Source organism: Mercenaria mercenaria, chromosome 17 (genome assembly GCF_021730395.1).
Source record: "Mercenaria mercenaria strain notata chromosome 17, MADL_Memer_1, whole genome shotgun sequence".
In the NCBI taxonomy this organism is placed as follows: Eukaryota; Metazoa; Mollusca; class Bivalvia; order Venerida; family Veneridae; genus Mercenaria; species Mercenaria mercenaria.
The window spans coordinates 60,412,869-60,436,659 of NC_069377.1; positions in this window are offsets into that span (position 1 = coordinate 60,412,869).

A 23,791-nucleotide genomic window follows, 5' to 3' on the forward strand; every position below is an offset into this window, starting at 1 on the left:
GTTTTACAAAGAAAAAGCTGCCTTTAAAGATGTTGAATAATGAGAAAAATATCATTGTGAAAAAAACTTTTAGTAGTATTTAAAAAAGATTGGTCAGATAAGATTTAAAAAAATATTAGAATATTAAGTAAGTAAGAAGCTAGTTTGTTAGTTGTGAGTAAAGGGTTTTGTGACATGTCAAAAAGTTATTCCAAAAACTGTATTTTTTGTTTTGTGATATCATTGTTATATTCGAATGGGTAAAAATCATCCAGTTTATGTTACCACAATATCTTCGAAATCCAGTCCCCGGGTCTAAAAAGTGCCAAAAGTAATTTCTAAAATAATGATTTTCAACTTCTTTTAGTTAACTCTAAATGTGCTGAGTTCCCTATTTCGAGTGGCAATTCGTTCCAGAGTTTAGGTCCAACAGTACTAAAAAATTTTGCGCTGAAGTTTTGCGCTTGTTGAAAGGAAAACGAAACCAAGTAACGGAATTTTAAAAACGCAAGTTCCTTTTTAAGTTTTTTTTATGGAAGTTCTGAAGAATTGGGAATTTAGAGAAAAAATTATACATGTAGGTGGTTTGAATGTGATTTTGGGTTTGTGGGTGCCCAAAGAAGTTTATAGGCGTTTTTTGGAACAGTCATATTTTCTTCGTTTGGACAGTTTTGCACATTTCTGAATTCTTTTTCATTTTGTTTCCTCGCTTTTAACAAAACCCACAAAAAGAATTGCAATTCTAAATGGGATATCACAATGACAGAAGGAGTTTGGCAGCCTCTTTGTTAGATATTTTGGTACATTTTATTTAAGTAGTTGGCATCGCTGTTCTTACTTTCGTTTAAAAGTATTTTAGATTCAAGTTTTTATCCCGGTTGCACTGATTCGAAAAAAGCTCCCGATTTTACTCATCACCAATGCATATTTTGTCAGTTACACGCTTTGGGCTGTTGCTCGGCCGAATTGTGAATCGGTTTTGGAAGTTTTCTTTTGAGTTATTTTCCCTTTATCCAGTTGTTGAATTTTTTATGCACATTGTTCCCCTTCTGTTGCCCGGGATTCTTTTCATTGAAGTGATGGTTTGCGTTTATTGCGTGTGGTCATCCGCAAAGCCCTAAATGAAATCGTTTCGGAAAAACATCAACGTGTTCCCCCTTGTCAATAGAGCCACAGCTAAGCAACTCCCCTTTTTGGCGCTACTATAACTGGCGTGGAAAGGAAAAGGTTGAATTTACACTTACGAAATTCGGGGCAGACAGGTCAACCATCTGGCCATACTGCTTGTTTAGCACATCAACGGAATGAAGGGTTATAGTATCAAAGGCGGCCTGGACCCCTGGCAATTAGGCCGTAATTTTTTTTTCCACCCCTAAATCATTTTTAGACGTTCAAAGGGTCGCAAAAAATTTTTTTTTGTAAGCAAAACGGTTTTTTTTTGGGAGAAGTTGTGTTCATTTACATGACGTTTAGTTGTCTGAAAGAGTGTTTTTCAATTAGTTTTTACAAAAACGAAAGGGGGTTTTAACAGGCCTGTGTTTGCAAATTAAGTTCAAGTTCCACTTTCTTCAAAAGGTCTACTTGCCTGTTTTCCCTTTTGTTTTAAAAAAGCTGACGCAACGCTTTACCTTTTAGTAATAAAGGAAAAGTTCATCTAAAGTACGATTTTACCTTTTTTGGGGAGAATATCAAGTTCACTGATTTCATCAGTAGTTGGTTTATAAGTTTTTAACTTTTCCTCATACAGATCTTTAAGACTGCCAAAACAAAGAATATCTTTTTTACATGTTTAAAATTATCGAAAAGTTTCAACGAATCTGAATGTTTTTCGATTTTGTTCTGAAATGATCTGCAAAAATTTTCTGCAGTTACTCGTCCCCGCTAAAATTTTATAATGAAAATTGGCCACTTTAAAGTTGGGGAGAACCCTGCATTTAATGTTAAAGGAGGTTTACGAAAAAAATACTGATGAATGGTAAAAAAGTGCAGACCATGATCAGCGCCGGATATGTGGTGATCTTGTACTGCTAGTTTCAAAGGCAGGTCACCGCCGGGGTATGGTTACGAAGTAAATTATAACTTCCCTTTGAACATACTTTTAATAATTTGATTAAATAAAAAAGTTAGAATAAAATTTTTTTCACAAAAATTTTTTATCAGCAATTTTTTTTGTTAAAAAACTATTATTTTAAAATTTCTGTTGTAAAAGAGAAGTATCAAGATTTCGATGTACTTAAAAAACACGGGGGGTGTGGACTTATAATGCATATATAATTCTGTTTGATCAAATAAAATATGGTGATTGTTGATAATTACAGGTTTTGTAACTACCAATCTTTTTGTATGCAATAATTATACACTTTTTGAATGACCTGCGGTCATTCTAGCATAAAACTGCTTTATTGTCACTTTTCGGGGGTATTTTAACAGGAGAGAAAACGTGGTTAAAAAGAGAGATTTCGCGCTCGTGCTGTTACTATACAAACCCTTTTTTAAAAATGGGTTCCGTGGCAAAGCGTAAAGTATTACGGGGCCCAAAAAAAGGGTAATTCAAAAAAAAATGACTCAAAGGAAAAAACAAACCCCCATTTCATGGAAATTAATGTGTTGAGGGGCAAAAAATTATATTCATTTTCTTGGTTTTTTGTGTTTTATGTGAAAAGCGTTAGGCATGTTTTTTTTGTTTATAAAATCTTCGGAAAACCTTGGGAAACGTTGGTAGGCTCCAACAATTTCCCCGGGATTTGCAGGTTTAGCCCAACCGAAAAAATTGCGTTTTTTCACAAAATTTTTTACAATTTTTGCCTTTTTATAAAGGGCGAATGTGGCAGCCCCAGGTTAATTCGCTTTTATAGGTCGTTAAAAACCCCTATCGACCCCAACCCAAAAAAACAATAATTCTTTTTTATTATTAAAACCGCCACTTATAAAATATAAAATTAAACACAATTCTGCGCTTTTGGCATTTTTTTGGTAAAATTTTGGGACGAGTCGCATTGTTTTTTCGTCCAAACCGTTAGGCGCCCGTGGAGGTAATAGGTTTTGGCTCCGCCTCCCAGTCAATAGCTTTTTATGATTTTTTTGTGATAATTAGATCAAAGGAAAGGGCAAAAAAAAAAAAAAAATAGATTAAAAAATAATCAAAATTTTTGCCCCGGTTTTGAAAGGGCAGACGCAATAATTTCGACCCCGGACCGGAAAAATTCAAAAAAGGTTTTATTCTTATATCCAAAAAGCCCCAAACTTTAGTCGGCGATTTATACAAATGAGTCAAATGGCAAAAGATGAAGTTTACCGTAAGTGACAATACACCTCCTGTGACCTTTCTTGGGAAAAAAAAGGATTTACATGAGTGCTTTTTATATTTAAAATTTTTTAAATAAATTGAAGAAAAAAATAAAATGCAATTTTATTTAACGTGTTTAATAAATTTTTGTGAAAAATAATATTCTTTTTATCACATGTTGCCTTTCCTGTTGGAAATGAAAAAATTTATTTTCTTTTACTATATAATATGTTCATTTGCAAGGTTCCTATACTTAAAAGCGCGCCCCCCAAAAAAAAACTTTTTTTTACTGTTCGATTTGATTTCCGTAAAAAGAAGAAGGAAAACAATCGTTTTTTGCGTAAAAATGGTTGCGCGCGGTCCGGTAAGCGGCATTAGACGTCAATTTGATGTCAAAAATTTCCGCTTTTTTTTAGGCCCCATACATACTCCCAGGTAAATAAAACAAACATAAAATTTATTAAAATAGTCAAAGAGCATGTCAGAAGAAAACAAACAAACCCTTTTTGGTTTTTGTTAATTTACCCCGGTTTGAGTTAGATGCATGCGTAGGAATTGATCCACGGGGTTACCCCGGGGGTTAAATCCCGAAGGCCTTTTTTTTTCTTTGTTTTTTTACCTGTCTTTACTTTTTTATTTAATGGCTTTATTAAATTCCTGCGACGTCAAACATATAATAAACAAAAATACGGTTATTTTTGGAATGGTGCCCCTTTTCAATAAATTTAGGCCCTTTTGATTTTTTCTTCGAAATTCCCTTTATTTTTAAATTTAAGCTTTCTTCGCCATATGATGACTTATATCAAATTTTCACCAAATTTTGTTTTGTATTAGAAATATGCTTAAGTCAGTGCTATGAGCGTGAGCAGAATGCACATCTCACTAACTACAATGAACAAACGTAATTTGCCTGTTATTGTCCTTTCCATTCTGTGCTTTCTTAAGATCTTCTTCTGGACAAATATCAATAGAAGAAACATACAACTGTACGTGTGAAATGTGACAGATGCTAGCACTGAGCCAAAATGAAAGTCTTATCGACTGGTTATTTTAACTTTTGGTGTTGAACTAATTCCAGCATAAACGTTTTGATGTGGAACAGGTAGTATGTAAGGAAATAAAACATAGAAAAAAAAAACGATCAAAAATATCAAAGCACATTCTGAGATATTGCATCGGGAATTTTGAAGTAACGTGTACTCTACTATTTTGTGGGTTATGTGGAGCATAGCTGTATTGTTTTTTACTAGTTAAAATAAACGTGTTTTTGGTTTAAAAATATTATATTTTAAAAATCTCTAACACTTACGGTGTCCTTTTGTATTGACCCCCCTTTTTTAAAAATGGTTTTTGGGGGTCGTTAGAAAAATTTGTGTCAACAAATTTCTACCAAAAATTTATACATTTATTTGAAACAGACAGTGGCATTGAAGTTAAAAGGGGTAAACCAAAAAAAAAATTTTCTTAGTCGAAAAAAAGAAAAAAAAAAAATTCATGGGGTTAAAGAAAAAAAATGTCACAGGTTACTGCAGTGGGTGGGGTATTTATAATATCAATATTTTTCGAAATTTATGAGTTAGAAATTATTTTTGCTTTTTGAACTGTTTTTTCTGGGTACGGATGTTAGGGAGAGAAGACATGAAATTTTTTGGGGGAAATTAAAAGGATTTTTAAGTGATTTGTGGTGACTTATTTTTTTGCATTTTTGGATAACCCTGGGAAAAATAAAAAACGTTATGTACGGAAAAAAACTAAATCAAAATTTGGCAAAAAAAAATAGAAAAAACGAAAACCCAAAAAACCAATTTCAAATGAAGAGAAAAGTGTGGGTTATGCACGGGACAAACAGGATTTTAAAAGGGACGAGTTACTAACCGTTTAACAAAAGAAAGTGTATTTTTGAAAATTGCCAAGGGGTTTTATCGGAAACACAGATAAGACAGAAGTTTTTAGTTACGCCCTTGTTTAGCAAAATTGGGAAAAGAATCCATGCCAGTATGAATACCCCTTTGGAAAGAACATCCCCATTTATGTATGGTTCACCCCCGGCGTCGGTGGCCCAGTACAATCCGGGGCGCCAGCTGGGTTTCAAAAAAAATTTTTGGTGACATTAAAAATTTAAAATTTCATCTGATAAAGTTGAAAAAAATGTTTAAAGTTTAAAAGTTAAAATTTTCGGACATGGAAGTTAGATTATCGGTTGGAAAAAAAATCAATGACGTTGGAAAAATTTTTTCCTTTTAGGTTGAAAATGGCAGCGCGTAGGAAAAAAATAAAAAAGCAATATAAAAAAAAGTTCTGTTCATCGGAAAATCTTTCCCCTGAAAATTTTTTGACCTTTCCCTAATCTATGGGACGATGTAATGCAAGTAAGACAAAAAAGGGGTTTGCCCCAAATTTTTGACTTTTGGATACAGTTTAGTTATGATGAAATAAAAAATGCGTGTTTTCCAAAAAAAAATAAAGTGTGGGTTAGGGCGAACTTAATGCAGAAATCTTTGTGTTCATTTGAACTTTTGCACCCCATTTTATTTTTAAAAAACTTTAACCCCTTTTTAAGCGGGAATATCCCAAGATTTTGGGGAAGGGGATTTTAGTACGTTTTTAAGGGGGGGAATAGAGACCCCAATAAATATAGAGGTGTTTGTTTATTTAAAAATAGGTAAAATTTTTTCACAGGTTTTGATGAAAGAATTACAAAATGTGCATTTCATGAAAAAATTTTGAAAAAACCCAAATTTGGGGTTTCAAAAAGGAAAATCCACTATGATTGTATTTTTATTTTATATTAGTAAAAGCAAAGCCCTTTAAATACAAAACTGTTGTACACAATATTGTAGCTACGAGAAGTGTTTTGAAAGTAGTAGAACCCCCGTTATGGAGAAAAATTTTTGGAAAAAGTTAGTACAAAAAAAATTAAGCCCTTTCAGTCATGTAAATGTCGTGAAAAAATGGGGCGGTTTAACGGCAAAAATCGACCCTTTTTTGTCAATGTAGGTGACAAAAAGGGACCCCAGTTCAGTTTATTATTTTATTTTTTGTTAAAAAATATAGTTAAATAATTTAATTCGATAGCGGGACTATTCCTATGCGAATTCAAAATTTTTTCATTATTCTTTTTTTCAGACGATGCAGTATTATTTGTAACCCCGGCCATTAAACATTTATAACGAATAGAAAATACGCCCCAAATGGGGGTTTAAAAAATTTTACCGTAAAACAAAGATAAAGATTTTTGGGAAAAAAGGCCGACTATCATCTAATTTTACTTTTTTGGAAAAAAAATTAGAAATTGTTGATTATTTAAGTATCTTGGATCATTTTTTTTTAAAAACGGTCGTGGTCAGAAAACCAAAAAAAAAATTGACAACACTCCGCTTACGTTTACATAAATTATTTGTGGTATTCAATCAGGTAGAATTTTAAAGACCTGATAAAGTGTCTATTTTGACAGTTAGTTGGTCGATTTTTAATTCGCGCAGCCCTATGGAACTGATAATTGTAAATTTTTACGTAAGATCTTGGGTGTTAAAAAAAAGACAATTTGGATGGATTATTTGGAGGCTCGAAGTTTTCTATGAAAATTTTTAGAAAATAAATGTTAAAATTTTCTGGATTGAATTATTAATATCCAAACCCATTGTTGTCAAAACTTGAAAAGCTGGCAAATGATGCAAATAAATATTATATAAAATATGGGAAATTTGGGGAAATAAAAATTTAAAAAATTTTTTGATAAATGGTCTTTCTTATGGTGGTCAATCAAAGAAAAATTAGACATTTTTTATTCGTATAAAACAAGTTTTTACTGTTTTACAGCAGTTTGGTACGCAAATTTTTAAAAATTTTAGTAGTTTCGTCTTAAGTTATTTAAGCATAATTTCGAATTGAAAAAAATTTAGAGTGATAAGGAAAAAAAAGTATCAAAAAGCTCTTCTCAATTTCGATTATTTCGCATAAATTGGCGATAGAAAAGGGAAAGGTTAACAGCATGATAGACAATATGTTTTTTTTTATCTTTTAATATGGGTATGGTGAAAGAATCCATTTCTTTCTAGTTTTTTCCGAAATCAGAAATTAAGAAAAGCGTTTTTTAATCTTTTTGTAGTGGCAAAAAAAAACCCTGTTCAAAATTTTAAAAATGTGATTCTAGAAAAAAAGGTTTTAATTAGTAAATATATATATTTTTGCTTTTCAGCAAAGTAATTAAGCGATGTTAAAAATGATCGTATAATATCTGTGTTTATCGTAGAATTTTTTTTATTTTTTACCTACAAAACTAGGTCGGTTACAATACAATTTCTAGTTTACTATCAATTTTTTAGCGTGTTTACCGTTCTCGAATTTTTTACCTAATCTTAAAAAGTTTACCGTACAAAACTTTATATTGTTTACGTACAACTCTAAATTGTTTACAGTGCAATTTAGCATTGTTTTCCGTACAATTTTTGGAATTGTTCACAGTGCAATCTCTAATATTGTTTACTGTAAAATCTAGAATTGGTACAGTGCAATCTCTGTATTATTTTGGTTTTCCGTACAATTTATGTATCGTTTTCGGCATCATAAAAAATTTGCGTTGTCTATTAGTTTGTTTGCCATACCTAGCGTTGTAAGCAAAAACTGCAATTTTCAATGAGATAGCTTTTTTCCCCAAGTTTCTTTACAATGTGAAGTTTTGTTTTCTTGTAAAAATTTAGTTTCACAAGGTTTATTTTTTATACACATGTAAGAGCTATAAATGTATTTATGTCATTTAATGTCAATAAAGTTTGTTAATTATGTTATGTTATGTTTGTTATTTTGCCTTTAAATTTCATGGGAATAAAGAAAAGTAATAATTTTTGTTTTTTTGATTTTTTTTTAGATAAATTTGCTTTTCTTTTTGGAATTAAAATTAAGGAAGCTGCCCCTTAATTCATCTAATTCATAGTTTGGCTTGGATTTTTTTTGGAATTTTTTGTTTGTTCTTAACTAAAGACTATAAATCAGCTAAAACTTTTGTTAGAATTAGTTGAGTTCGGGAATTTTTTTGCATATATCGGGCCCAATATTTTCTCTTTGCCGTACATCTTCCCAAAAATCCCTAAGGTTTTGAAAAGAGCCTGCCGTGAAACAAAATTAAAAAAGCAAAAGGGATAAAATTTTGCAAGTGAAGTGCCCCCGGGAAATGGATTTGCCATAAGAAGCATTCTAAATTTGGCAAATATACTTGTTGAATCCCAACAATCGATTGCTTTTCTGCTCTTATAAAAAAAGCGGATGCGCGCCGGAATAAAGGGACAGCTTAAGAAAAAGGTTTTTATGACCTCTGTTTTAAGGCATAGTGTTGGGTAAGTATAATATTATATAATAATTATTTTTCAATTTAAATTTTTTTAATTATTATACAAACTTTTTTTATTTGTATCTTATTTTATAATTATGTTTTTTTTTTTTTTCTACGTAAGAAACAACAAATAAAAAAAAAGTAATTTGATTTGAAAAAAAAAACAAACAAAAAAAAAAAAAAACATTGCTTTACGGTAGACACTGGGGTTTTGAAAATTTACATTGTTTTTTTTAAAAAATTTTAGTTTTAACGAATTTTAAAATAGGGGGAAAAAGTCTTGAGGTTTTTTGGGAAAAAGACGAGAAAGAAAAAAAAAATTTCTTAGTTTATATCACATAAAGTCCCTTTTTGGGGTTTGGGGTTTTTGTTAAGGGGGGTCAAACCCTTTGGAATTATATTTTTTAAAAGAAAACAACATAAATTAGTTTCTTACTGTTGCCGTTAATAAAAATTAATCTTAATTTTAAACAACACATGGCCCCCGCCATGAGAAAAATCAAAATGTACATTTGCGACCGCTGGATTCAGACCAGGGGTCGCAGTGAAATCTTTTTCCCAAGTACTGGATCCCGGGCTAGACACGCGGATGCGCGGTTTTCTTGATCCAGCTAGTCGCAGACGCGATTGCTGGGTTTTTTTATGGGGGCGGCCAATAAAGTTTTTAAAATAATTACCCTGAAAGTTCAAAAAAAATTTCTTCCCTTTAAGGGATAAGAAAATTCCAAAAAAGATTGTAGATATTTATTAGAGTCCATCCATTTATTTCATATTTTATTCAAAACGGAAAAAAAAAAACATTTTAAAATTTTTACTTATAAAATTTTGTAAAAAATTGTTTTATTTCACAATTAAAAAAAGAAAAGCCGACAAAAATTCCCAGTCCCTTTTTAAATTTTGTATTTTCCTTCCCTTTGTATGCTGCCGGGTATTTTTTTAATAGCAGACCGACACATATCTATAAAAGCGCAAAAAAATTACTATGTTCCTTTTTTACGTAACATTGAAGATTTTCGTTCAAGAACAAAACAAGAATCAAAGTGGTAAAGGTATATAATAAAAGGGTCATTATAACAGTAGCTAGATCTGGGACTTTGTATTCGGCTCTCGTGGATTTTGCAAGGTCGGATCACAGTCGAGCCGAATACTGCATCCCAGATCAAGCTACTGTTATAATAACCCTATTATATCATACAAATAAATGGCCATTCTATATAAAATTACAAGAGACTATATGAATATATAAATGTTACACTATTAATATTGCAAGTGTATTGTGTTGTGTCCGTGCACATGTTATGCACAATTTCATGTTAGAAAATCGCTACTTGCAACCATGATTACATATTAGCCGTACCATGAGAAAACCAACAAAGTGGCTTTGTGACAAGCGTGGATCCAGACCAGCCTGCGCATCCGCGCAGTCTGGTCAGGATCCATGCTGTTCGCTAACAGTATCTCTAATTGCAATAGGCTTTGAAAGCGAACGGCATGGATCCTGACCAGACTGCGCGGTTGCGCAGGCTGGTCTGGATCCATGCTGGTCGCAAAGCCACTATGTTGGTTTTCTCATGGCACGGCTCATATGGACTGAAAAGAGGAAGTCATGAGTAATGGTTTCAATAATATTTTTACTATCTTAATTATCATTCAAACCTTTGATAAATACTTGAGAAAACAGTTATAGAAAATAAGATTTAACAAGAAATGGGCATACTTTATGTTAATAGCCAAACATGTGGCAATCATTATCAAACAAAAATATCATGAGCCTTTACGCTTTTAGTGTATACCTATATATATTCAAATTCCATACATAACATGAGCCACGCCATGAGAAAACCAACATAGTGCATTTGCGACCAGCATGGATCCAGATCAGCCTGCGCATCTGCACAGTCGGGTCACGATCCATGCTGTTCGCTTTCAAAGCCTATTGCAATTAGAGAAACCGTTAGCGAACAGCATGGATCCTGACCAGACTGCGCGGATGCGCAGGCTGGTCTGCATCCATGTAGGTCGCAAATGCACTTTGTTGGTTTTCTCATGGTGCGGCCCATATATTGTATCAGTAGATCACAACAAGTGAACACGTTTATATTGTTACTTAAATACTGAATAATGGTTACGCCAATTAGCAAACGTGAATGCAAGTAACAGAACGTGCAATATCAATTGATTCAAAATAAAATAAGAAAGTAATTCAATGTTAAAAATGGCGGAAGAAAACTTGAGCGGCTTTAATGTAAACAGTGCTGGATAAATACGAACTTAGAATGGATAAACACCTAACCAAATGAAAACGGCTGTTCGTCTGTGCTTTTTTATGGACTGTTGATGCTCGAAGTTCTTTGATCTACCCACCCCTGCAGGGATGTGGGATTCCTATGTCCAACTTATCCAACTCGTGATTTTTTGCCGGCGGACAAGTGCATTTTTCATTCTGTGTGTCCGTGGACAAGCATACTTTTTTAGGTATAAAATGAGAAAACATAAAATATCATTTAGATTGTGTGTTGCTTCTAGTGTATGGAGGTGACAAAGATAATGGGTTCTTTGACTAGGTATCGCGCACACTGTAACTCGGTGACTATGATAAAATATCAGAGAAGATTTAGATACAAGAAGATTTATTTAACGTCGGATAAGTATAAACATATAACACTAGCTTAAAGCTATTTTCCGACAAAAACATGTAAATAAGCCCAACATAAGTAAAACAGCTGTAATATAATGCAGATATGTTAAAGCACATTAAAGCAAATAAAGCATCTGGCTCTAAGTAGATAAGAAACAAATCACAAAGTATCACATACATGTTACAGCGCATTAAAACAAAATAGCACATAGGTACTTGCAAATAAAAGGAAAAAGTAATTTACCACATACAGATTTAGCACATTTAAAGCAACATAAAAAAGATTAGCTGACACTACACAAAAACAAGAAGAGTCACATTTTACAACATGCATTTAAAAAAAAACATAAAAGAAGAAATCATATACATGCTAAAGGGAACATAAGAACTACTTAAAGTGGCTGAAGAAAAATATTTGCATCATCAGCATATAGCATTCTGTAACTAAAACTAAAAAAGGAAAACAAGGGTTACACACAGAGAACTAAAAAAGCATTTAAAGACATCAGAAATGTAAACAACTTAAAAAAGTATTATGACAAGTTTGTAAGTAGAATTCCAACTGCTGAGACAATAAGTCACTGTCAAAGGAAATATTTGAGCCAGTAGTCAGCCAAATTAAAATCAAAAGCACACAGAGATCGCAAGTATGACTAAAATAAGTCGGAATGTTTTAAGAGTCTTTCTCTGAATTCACCTGTCTTTGCACCATTGCGTGGGCAGTGTTTCGGGCATGACCCCAAAAGATCCCGAACACTGCTTACGCGGTTTCAGACTTTTATAAACGTTAAAAGGCAAATATTTCAACAGCTTATTTTTTTTACCACAGTTACTGAGATATGCTTTTCTGTTTTATTGTCTTAAATAAAGAACTCGATCTCCAGTCTATTTGCGCTTTCATGAAGGTTTAATATTACAAATCAGAGCAAGTGAAATTTGACTATGGACAAATGGGTTTTTAAGTGTCTGTGGACAAGTGAAAAATGTAAGGATACCCACACCCCTGTCCTGTCAGTCCATGCATCATTCCCCCCACCACACCACACACATACACACTTTTCTTCCATATTTACCGTCTGAAAAATATCATATTTAATAATTAATCATAAATCTAATCCAATTTAAACAATATCAAAAATATTCCATTGGCACCTCTATAAAAATCTCTAATGTAATGTTTACAATAATCAGACCATGTACATGTCAACTAATTCATTTCTATAGAATACTAGTCAGTAAGGTGTTTATCCGTCACGCAATTTCGTGTAAGTTAGGTTTTTATCCATTCCTCATGTAAACTGAGTTCGGTTTTTATCAAATCAAAGTTAGGTTTTTATCCCTTTTCTCGCTGTCAGTACATTTGAACATGTATTGTGTCAACATGTAGTGGGTTAACAACATAGTGTAAACGGGCCTATAATGCAGTATATCTTTGCTTTCAAACAACAAAATAGTCGAGGCATCAAAAGCATAGAAGTATTTTTAAAGATTTTTTGTAAAAGTTTTCATTGAAAAAGTTGCCTTGTTCGTCGTTTTTCCACCTGAAAACACAATGATTGATATATTTAACATGATACATTTTGAAATAAATATATATTTGATCAATGGAGATAGATATAACAACAGAAAATTCCTTTATACATCGTAATTACACAGAAAACAAAGTTGTATCGGCTTTACATCCGCCAACAGAGTTAAGATTATCCGGGTACATGGCGTGATCAAAGGACCGTTTCAAGGAAATTCAAATTGTATTTCATATTCCGTTGTTTTTTTTAAAACTTTATCACTCATAAAAGCTTTAAATTTAAATCTCTGAAAGAAATACTTAAAATAATTTCATTGACTAAAGTCTAATATCAAACAATGCAAAACATCGGCTTGACAAAATCCTGGTAAAAATGTTTGTGGTGGCCGAGATCTCTTTCAAAATCATACGCAGTGATCTCCCTTGCCGCTACGCTCTCATCTCAGGGAGATCACTGCGTAGGAGTTTGGTCTCTTTACTATAAAGGGAGATCACTGCGTTTACCTTCTCAGCTAACCTGAGTGGCCGTCCATACAATGCAGTTTGTTTTATGCCGAAGACGAATTACGAAGTATTTTAAAGATTGTCATTGATTGTAATTTTGATTATTTTGAGCTATTCTAGGGCATTATTTAAATATTAGACCATTACTCTTTTATATTTCCATTTTAAGCCCTGTTACGTATACTTCTGTGTACGAAAGTGAATCCTAACGCTAATGGAGGTAAAAAAGACTCGAAGAGCGACGTACCTGTTAACTCTTACTTTACGTTTATTCAGGTAATGTATTTTATATGATATGCAATGTGTTTACTTCAAATGATACATTAATTTCAACTCATAAGAGAACGTCAAAGACACCTGAGAATAATGGGTACATATTAGGTGTAATACAACGTGTCGTTAGCGTTAGAATATTCAGCGTCCATATTCCTGCTAATAAGAGAATAGCTATTTCAAGTGTGTTAGAATGCTAGCGAAATTTATTGCATCAACTAAATACATGTTGTCTTTTGAGTAAAAGTAATCTGCGGAAAAAAAGGACCATACATCGTGTACACATATGCAAACGCAACCCATTTACACAATGTAACAGAAAATGTCAGTATAAAGATAATTGGTTCCGAAAAAAAAAACACAACAGAACATTTTACAGCGAGTGCTGAACATGTCAATAGTTGTAATTTTGTAGGCAGCTGAATTGGACTGCCCTTCCTTTACCAATACAACTGTTCAGAAAGAGGGCGTTTTCATTGGACAACGTCATCAGGCTAACGATTCGGTCCCCACTTTGTTCGAAACGTACTGTTTCTACCAGCCAGAAACAGAAGGTAACTATTGTAGTGTTACGAGGAGCAGAAATATGTATCTTTAAAGTCATCTAAATGATGTCGATAAGTGAAGTGAAAGTATTTTGGCTATACTAAAGATTCAAAGCCGTTATTAACTCAATATGAGCCGCACCATGAGGAAACCAACATACATATAGGTCATTTGCGACCAGCATGGATCTAGACCAGCATGGGCATCCGCATTAGGATCCGTACTGTTCGCTAACGGTTTCTCTAATTGCGATAGGGATTGACAGCGAACAGTATAGATTCTGACCAGACTGCGCGTATGCGAAGACTGGTCTGGATCCATGCTGGTCGCAAATGCACTATGTTGGTTTTCTCATAGCGCGGCTCATTTATAAATGACAGTCACTTCTATCTAATATGTTTGTGTTTCGTTAAAATTCTATAGATTCCCGATGATAAATTCTTCTGTATAATTTGAAACTCGTAATAATCATGTATAAATATGAATTTCAGATAATGTTGACAAACTACTGGACACCAAGAACAGAGAAGGTAATTCATATAACAATTAATTGTTAAACAATCGAGGCCTTCATATGCTTTCATCGTTCCGACCTTATTGAAGGCTCCCTAGTAGTATAAGAAATGGCGCTTCTGGCACACTTTTTTCAATTTTAATTAGCCGCCCTCTTCTAAAAAATCCAAAGCCGGCCAATTAAAAAAACAAAAAATTTTTAATAAATAATTTATTAAATTTTTTTTTAAAATGAAGAAAACATATATTTATTTATTTATTTAAAAATATTTAAAAATAAAATCCAGAAGGAAAATTTAAGAGATTCTATATTTAAACTCCACACTTAAAATAGTTTAAAATAATTTATAATTGTTTGTTCATTTACTCTTTGATTGTTAACTTTTAGTATTCTATACAATAAATCATACAACGGTACTTTATATGGGGTTGACCATAATGCAGTGAAACCATGGTCACGTGACTGAGACACGTGATGAAAACGCTAATATTGCGTAGGTAGACATCAGGAAATACCTACTTTCACTTTCATTTTACAAGGCAGCTTCAAATCAACTTTTGAAGCATATAACGTAGCTTAAAATCATCTGCGGACATTCCTTTTTACAATCAAGCATCAATAAAGCTTATATCTGGCATGAAAATGGCCTTTACTAGGCGGGAAAATTGCACTATATATTGATATGGACTACATTCGAGTGGACCACGGAGGCATATCCGGCTAATTGCCCCCTTCATGCCATTACGGTCATTCTTACCGACGTACATTTGGTTTAAAGCGGGTTTTCAACAGTATCTCAGCCACATACATGCAGACCTTACCATCTCTCCAGGAAAGGACCTGTACTAGACTTGCAACTTTCTCACATAAAGATTCATGGTCGGTCCGAAGTCCGAAGTGTGAGAGTGAGCCCTTTTCAATCGTTAGTCAAATAGTGTTCGCTATACAAATTGTGTTCGTTATACAAACCTCGGTTACAAGGAACTAGTTCGCTATACGGATATAAGGAACCTCGGTTATAAGGAACAATTTTTAGAGGTCCCAAGCTGTTCCTTATAAGCGAGGTTTACTGTACCTCCTTCGGCGGAGGAAGTCCAAATGGATCAAAGTACAAAGTATTTAAATAACAAACCCAATGTGTTCCAGGCCCAACAGAGTCGTCCAAATTTATAATTCCACATTTATTATTCAACTTTGATTTTGGTAAACCTGCGGTCTCCGAGAGTTTCACTCTTGGTAAATTATTTCTACTAAATACACCCCTAAAATTTTTAATTTTTAATTTTTTAACCCATTGTTCAATTTCAAAGTTAGAAATTGGTTTGTTTATAAATTTTATTTTTTTTTTACTATAGGAATTCGTCTGTACGACCTCCGTTGGGAATCAATCTGTAATCCTTTCCCACTTAACAAAGATGTAATCAAAGGTATTCCTAGACTGGCAGCCAGCATACCCAAAAAACCACCATTTTGTCTCTGTTTTTGTGTTAATTTAATCACTCCAGACCCTACTAGTTGCTTTCTTTGATTAGGTGTAAGATATGGCGATATCATATTTCTCTTATCATTAGCTACCGAAATCATACCATTCCCAAGTAACTTACTAACACCGGTACTGGCTAACCCAGAGAGGGCTCCGATGCCTAGAGGGGCTAATATTTTTGGAGCTATTTTTGCTGCCATTGGAAGAATTGTTTTTCCTAACAAACCAGCCAAAGCTCCTAAAAATCCACCATTTTGACCTTGACTTGACATTTGTTTTTTTGAAATTGTAATTTCTAACCCCTTCTTATTTCTAATAGACTTTTCAATTTGATTAATTTGTGTTTTTGTTAAAAGTAAAGGGAAGTTTCCACGTAATTGTTCATGTTTTAATCTAAAATTATATGGAGTTTTATTATTATAAGCTTGTGCTAAATTTTTCTTTTGTCCATCTGTAAGGTTAACTTTATATTCAATATAATTTGATACCATTATATATTTAAAATTTATTTTATTTAAACAATAACAAGTTCATTTCCAATAGTATTTATTTCAACTGTTTCTTCATACAATACAATTGCATAAACACGAATATTAGCTGCTGGTGCAGCATTTAACTTAGCTGTTAATGTAATATGCTTAGGATCTTCTGTTATTACTTCCTTTTTATATTCCAAGTTAAAATGAACAAATCCAAACAAACTTTGAAAATTAAATCTATTTAAGAGACTTCCAGTAGTTTTGTTATTTTGTTTATAATAATAATTAATTACATCATCATATATTCTTGATATACTTGTATATTCTGTTTCTGGATAAAAAACACCATTACCAACTTCAAGACGACAGGAGCTCAAAGTGCAATTATTATTTGCTGCATTTACCTTAAATGTATCCAACAGGTGTGGGTTATGTTGTTGTGAATTACTTTTGTCAGGTCGTTGTAAATAAACAAATACATGTTGTGGTTTTGTTATACCAGCTGTTATTCTAAAGGTTATATTATTTTGTTGTGTATCAGTTGATTGCGTCATCATTTCCCGAAGGTATGACCATCTTGCTTTTGTAAATCTTTCAGCAATTAGATTAAGTCCAAATTCATTAAAAATTAAACGTGGAACCCATAGAATTAATTTTGTTACAATTACTCTACCAGCATTAGCAGCATTAGCTCTAAAAATTAATTCATCATCATCTGTCAACTGCAGTGTTATTTGAATTTGACTTGGAGGTAAAATATTTGTTTCTAAACCCTGAAAAAATGAATAATTATTTAGTGGAATTTTAGCATTTACCTCATTACCTCCCTGGATTAATCCTTTTCTAAAAGCAAAACCTTTATTATCATCAGTAGCAGCAGTAGCAGTAGTATCTAAATAAATATATTCATTTGTTCCAGTTGATTTTGCATAATCTTCAGACAATTCAACCAAACTCTTTACATTTACTATCTTATATAAATTATTACAATCATATACAATTTTTCCATTTTGTTTAACCACTAACTGATCAATTAATGAAGCTGCATTATTAATTAGAGCAATTTGATCTCCACCAGCATAATTATTACCATCAGCAAGCTTATTAACCATAAAACTTCAAAATAACCATTAAACCAATCAAAATATGAGCTTCTATCATTAATTGTAAAGTGATATCCGTTTTTTTGTTGCTTTACATTATTTCCCAAGACAGATATTAAAGCTGTATCTAATTGAATAGGAGTTAGTTCGTATCTTTCACAATATTGTTTTGTTCTAAACATGTATATATTATATATTATTTTATTTTTTATAAATTAATCTGTTAATACGTTTACGCTGAGCTGAAGTTCCAGATCCTGACAATAATCTATTTAATCTTATATTAATATCCTCCTTATTATTTTTACTGTTATTCTTTTCTTGTAATTCCTTAACAATTAAATCACCAACTGCCGGAGCAGGTTTCTTTTTAAATTTTTCAACAATTTTATTAGCAGCTAAATTTCCAACTTCCATTCCAACCTTTTTTGTTCCACTTTCTAGTGCGGCTTTTCCTGCTGTTTCCAGAGCTTTTCTTCCAGCTGTGCTAATTGAAGATGCAACTCCACTTGAAAACAATTTCGTTAAAGTGTCAAAGATACCCGAACCATGTATATTTTCTTCTCCCGTGTGAGCATCAACATAAATAAATATTCCTTTATTTTTATCATAAACTTTCTTGTACATTATATAAAACTAAATTTTAATTAATTTCTTTTAATATTAATGTAAAACTTGTTTCAACCTCATTAAAATTAATTATTCTACCAAATATATCTGTAATATATATTCTTATTGAATTTATGATATTTTTATTAATTTCAGAATATCCAACTCTTTGTGGTTCTTTTGTAAACGGATAAGCTCTTGTTAAATCTGCAGTACTTAAAGCATAGATAATATCACTGAAATTACCATCAACAAGTGAATTATCAATAAGATCACAATGAATATAAATTGTATCCACAGAGTTAGTTATATTTGGTGTTGTAGTTCCCCATTCAGTATTTCTCAATGCTTTTTTCTCAAATCCAAGCGATGTATGAAAATTTGACATTCTTAAATCCAACATAAAATTATCTTTAATCGAAATCAAAATCTTAAAACTACTTAAATCAAATTCCAAACTTATTGGAGCAATGTCTGATTTATCAAATTCATAATCATCATTACTTATTAATGTTTCCCTTATGTAATTATTAATATCAGTGTAACTGTAAGAACCATTTGTAAATATAATATCTTTCCAATCCTTGCCATTATTATAACGAATTCTTTTATTATCATATTCATCACTAATATTATGCCAAGAATAAGTCATAGCGTTAATACTATCCAAACCAATAACATAAGTTTTATTTTTATCTAGAATTAAAGAACGACCAAATCTGATTGTAAAATCACTCGGAGTATTTTTATTATCATCTTTAACTGTTTCAGAACTTAATACTATTTTTTGTTCCATTTATATATTCAAGAAAAATATTTTTTATATAACATTTCATGTTGTTTTGGTAATAATTTATCCATTTTTAATAACTGATCTACCACCCTAATACCCTCATTTTTTAGTTCTTCATTATTATTTCCAGCATCGATCGAAGCACAAATTAACTCCAAGTCATTAACCAGTTCTTCTGGATTACATGGAAAAACGTCATAACCCTGTCCCCTAATTACTTTTTTTAAATTTCAAAGATCTTTTATTGATAGGTAATCCTGATTTTTCTGTTAATTCTTTAAATATTTTTCTAGAATGAATTGAATGTTTTTTATTATTGTTATATCTTTTATTAATCAAATCAATCAAATCATTATCTACTTTAGTGTTAATTACTTCTTTTCCAGTTATTCTATCCTTAGCAATTAATTTGTTTTGACCATGAAGTTTATTTAAGTTAATAATTAAATTGCCATATTGACCATTTGGTGAAACTTTATATGGGTTATATCTTATTCCTTTTCCCATATATTTTCCTTGTTTTAGAATATCATTGATTACTTCTCTATATTTTTTATAATTATCCGACTCAGTTATAATTGCTTCCCTTTGCTTCAGATCAAGATTTGTGGGGTTTTTCATTCTAGTTATTGCAGCAGATTTATTACCCAATTTTTTATTTTCTTTGATACCTTTTCTATGATATCTTCTACTTCTTCCCTAGTCATTTTTTCATCAGGATTTTCAGATTTAGTGTGAAAAAATTCAAACAGTTCTTGCGGTGTCCAATATTGTTTTGCATCTAAAAGATCTAAATCAATTTCTTTATTTAATGCCTCCAAATCAAATTCTTTTAGTCTTGCTCCCAATTCTTCTTCTAATTCTTTGGATATATCGTCAGTTGTTTTAGTTATTCCCATCTTTTCTCTTCCCTAATCTTCTAATCTCTTAAATTCATTTTGAGAAACCTGTTCAGCAGGTTCATCTCCCCAGTCTATCGGTGTATAAGGAGTCGATTTTAAAGCTTGTTGTTTTCTAGATTCTTCTTGCATTCCTTTAGTTAATTCAGTAATACCTTGTGTCAGATCTTCTGATATACTTTTTGGAAGTAACGCTAACTGTTCCTTAATTCCAGGTAATGCTTTTAACTGACTTGATAATTTTTCTTTTTGGCTTTCTATTCCTTCAGTAATTGGTTTATAAATTTCAGTGTACATATCACGATTTGTAGCTTTTCTAATTTTTTCTTTCATTATTTCTTCTCTAAGAGCCCTCATCTTTTGCCCAACTAAGTTTTTTCTTATTCTCATTTCATTAAGTTTTGATTGCATTTATATAATAATGTACGATAATGTAAAATAATGTAAGATAATGTAAGATAATGTAAAATAATGTAAGATAATGTAATATTATTATATATAATGGAAATTCCAAATTATGATACAAAAAGTAATAAATCCAATAACTTTAAACAACGTTATCCTTTTATGCCGGATTCATGTTTTAGAATGTTAATATGTGGATCTTCTGGATCTGGAAAAACAAATACATTAATGCATATAATACGAGAACCTCTTATTTATTATGATAAATTATACTTGTATGCTAAAAACCTAGAACAATCTAAATATCAGGATTTAATTAAACTTTTAAATGGAATTGCAGAAAAAAATAAAATAAATCCAAATGAAATACTTGAATATTCAGCTGATTCCAACCAAATTGAACCCTGTGAGAATCTTGAATCAGAAAAACAAAAAGTAGTAATATTTGATGATTTTGTATGTGAAGATAAAAAGGTTCAGAATGAAATAACAAAATACTTCATTCAAGGACGCCACAAAAACTGTTGTGTTATTTATTTAAGTCAGTCTTACTATAAAACACCAAAAGATATTCGAATTAACTGTTCACATTATATTTTATTTGAAAGTCCAAGTAAACGAGAAAATGATATGATTTGTAATGAACAAAATATTAACCCTAACTCTTTTGCTAATGCAACAAATCAAAAATATGATTTCTTATATATTGACAAACCAAGGAAGATTTTAAGAAAAAACTTTACTGGTAATATATAGATGGGAGTTTTCAATGATGTAAAACAAATTAATCAACCTGACAGTATAAGTAAAGTTAAATTTGATATTGATTTAAGTGATTATGCTACTAAAAAACAATTCAAAAAACTTAAAAAAGAATCGGAATCATATCTTCACAGAAATAAGGAACTTGATAACACAATGAATAGAGCATTAGATATGGGAGGTAATGAAATAATCAATCTAGGAGATCCAGATAAACCCAACGATGCAGTTTCAAGACGATTTATGTTTAAAAAAGTTCAAAGTGTAATAGATGACTATGATCTTGAAGATGTTAAAAGTATAAAACAAACACTAGAAGCAGAAGTAAAGAATATTGAAGAATTAACAAAAGATTTTAAAAATAATTCATTATTAATAGTTCAATTACAAGATAAAATTGAAAAAGAAATGAAAGCTATGGTTGATTCTATTAAAGAACTTGAAGAGAAATCTGATTTGACAGATGAAAACATAAAAGAAGTATTTAAAACAAATTTTGAAAAGTTATACACTCAAGTTCAAGAATTAAAAGATAGTATGATTAAACATGAAGAACTAAAAGACAAGATTATTGAAGCTGAGAAAAAGTTACAAAATATGTATCAGTTAGAAATCAGAATAGAAATAAATAAACTAAATACTGGCTTTACAGAAAAACACCAAGATTTACTCGATACATTTTCAAATAAATTTGCAGAATATAAATCTGAATTGGAAAAGGCAGCTTCACAAAGAGGTGATGATCATGACACAACATTAAATAACCTTAAAAAAGAGCTTAATTCTAAAATAGATGACTTTAAAAAAACAAATTCGAATTTGGACTAGTACTGTTGACACACGTCATAATTTAAAGTATGCAGACTTAAGTAATATTACAAAAAAATTACAAGAAGATATTAATGAATTTAATGCTAAAGTTGAAGAACATAAAAATGAACTGGACCTTGTAGTTGAAAAAACAGTTAAACAAGGAGAAGCAATTAACACAATTAATGATCGCTAGAAAATTTTAAGAAACAACTCCAGATCTTGATTAGTACTGTTGACACACGTCATAATTTAAAGTATGCGGAATTAAGTACACTTACAGGTTTATTACAAGAAGATATCAACGAATTTAATGGTAAAATTAAAAAAATAATAAATGATCTGGACTCTGTAGTTGAAATATCAGCTAAACAAGGAGAATCAATTACTGCTAATACCCAAGTAATTACCACCAATGCAGAAGAAATTACAAAAGTAAAAAATGTTTTCTTAAAACAAGAAACACAATTAGCTAGAACAAAGAATACTCTTGACAATTTGTCTGCTTCTGAAGTTGCTACAACAAAACGAGTTGATGATTTAGCTGAAGTAATTCTTGAACATGAAAATAAATTTGCAGAATATAAATCTGAACTGGAAAAAGTAAAAAAACGTGAAGTGTTTCTTTTTGAATATAACAGTGGTTATAATACTGGAGAACTACCAGGTTCCTTTAGAATGCATTCATATATAAAAATGAAAAAGTATTTTGATCGCCACGGTGTCTGGATATATTCATTATATGAAAATATAATTAATAGTGGTGCGGACTATTTTAGTGTATTTAATTTGAAACCTGGTAATGTCGTAGATTATAAAGATTTTATAAACACAAACCAAGAATATAAACTAGCTGTACCGGATGTGCTATTAAAAAATGTGTTTTCTACCAAAAAGGCTGGAACTTATATAATAGATATTAGGTTTTATTTAACGTCGTTTGATGATATGGAAAAATGCAAAATATCACATTTTCTTTTTAGGTGGTGGCAAGATGGTTTTACAGGTAAATTTCCGGTGGGAGTGTAAATATAACACCCGAGATAGATGGAAGAAATCCCCCCCTATACATTTTATGTAGATATCAAAAAAAAATTAAAATTTATTTAACAGAAAGGACAATGTTTGACATTCATCCTTATGACGATTCATCATCTACAGAAGTATCATTTAATCTTTTGGCGGAGAGTCATGTCAAATTCTACATATTGGAGGAATATATAAATTATAAAGAAAGTAAATACTTTGAATTAAAAACTTTAATTAATTACTGTATTTTTATTTAACTAGAATATTAATATAATGGGAATATTCAATAATATAAACGAAAAAGTAAGTAAAATAGAAAGACAAATAATAAGAAACCTCTCATTGTTCTTAACATGTTATACCGAAGATACTGATAGTGGATTATTTCAGTGGAAAACTGGTAAATGCTAGTCCTGTTTAGTTCAAAAATGGTTAATAATGTAACAATTAATTTTAATTGTATTTTAATTATTCTTGTTGATGCAATTAAATTAGATAAAGGAGAAGCTAAATTACAACTAAAAAACAAAGAAAATATAATTCTTCAAAGTTATGATGTAAAAAATAACAGAAAAAATGAATCTGTTTCTATTAATTATGCTAATAAATTTCAAATGAATGATATTATTTCTATTACTGGTTTAAATGTTAAAAATATTCAATTAACAATTTATGGTTCTATTATTTAAGTAGAAACTTATGTTTCTCCTAAAACAATCATAAAAACAGAAACTTATGTTTCTCTAAACCGGAGCTAAAAATTGGGAAGTGGTGTCCCAAAGAAAAATTACATCGTAAAAGATGTCCTAAAAATAAGAAACT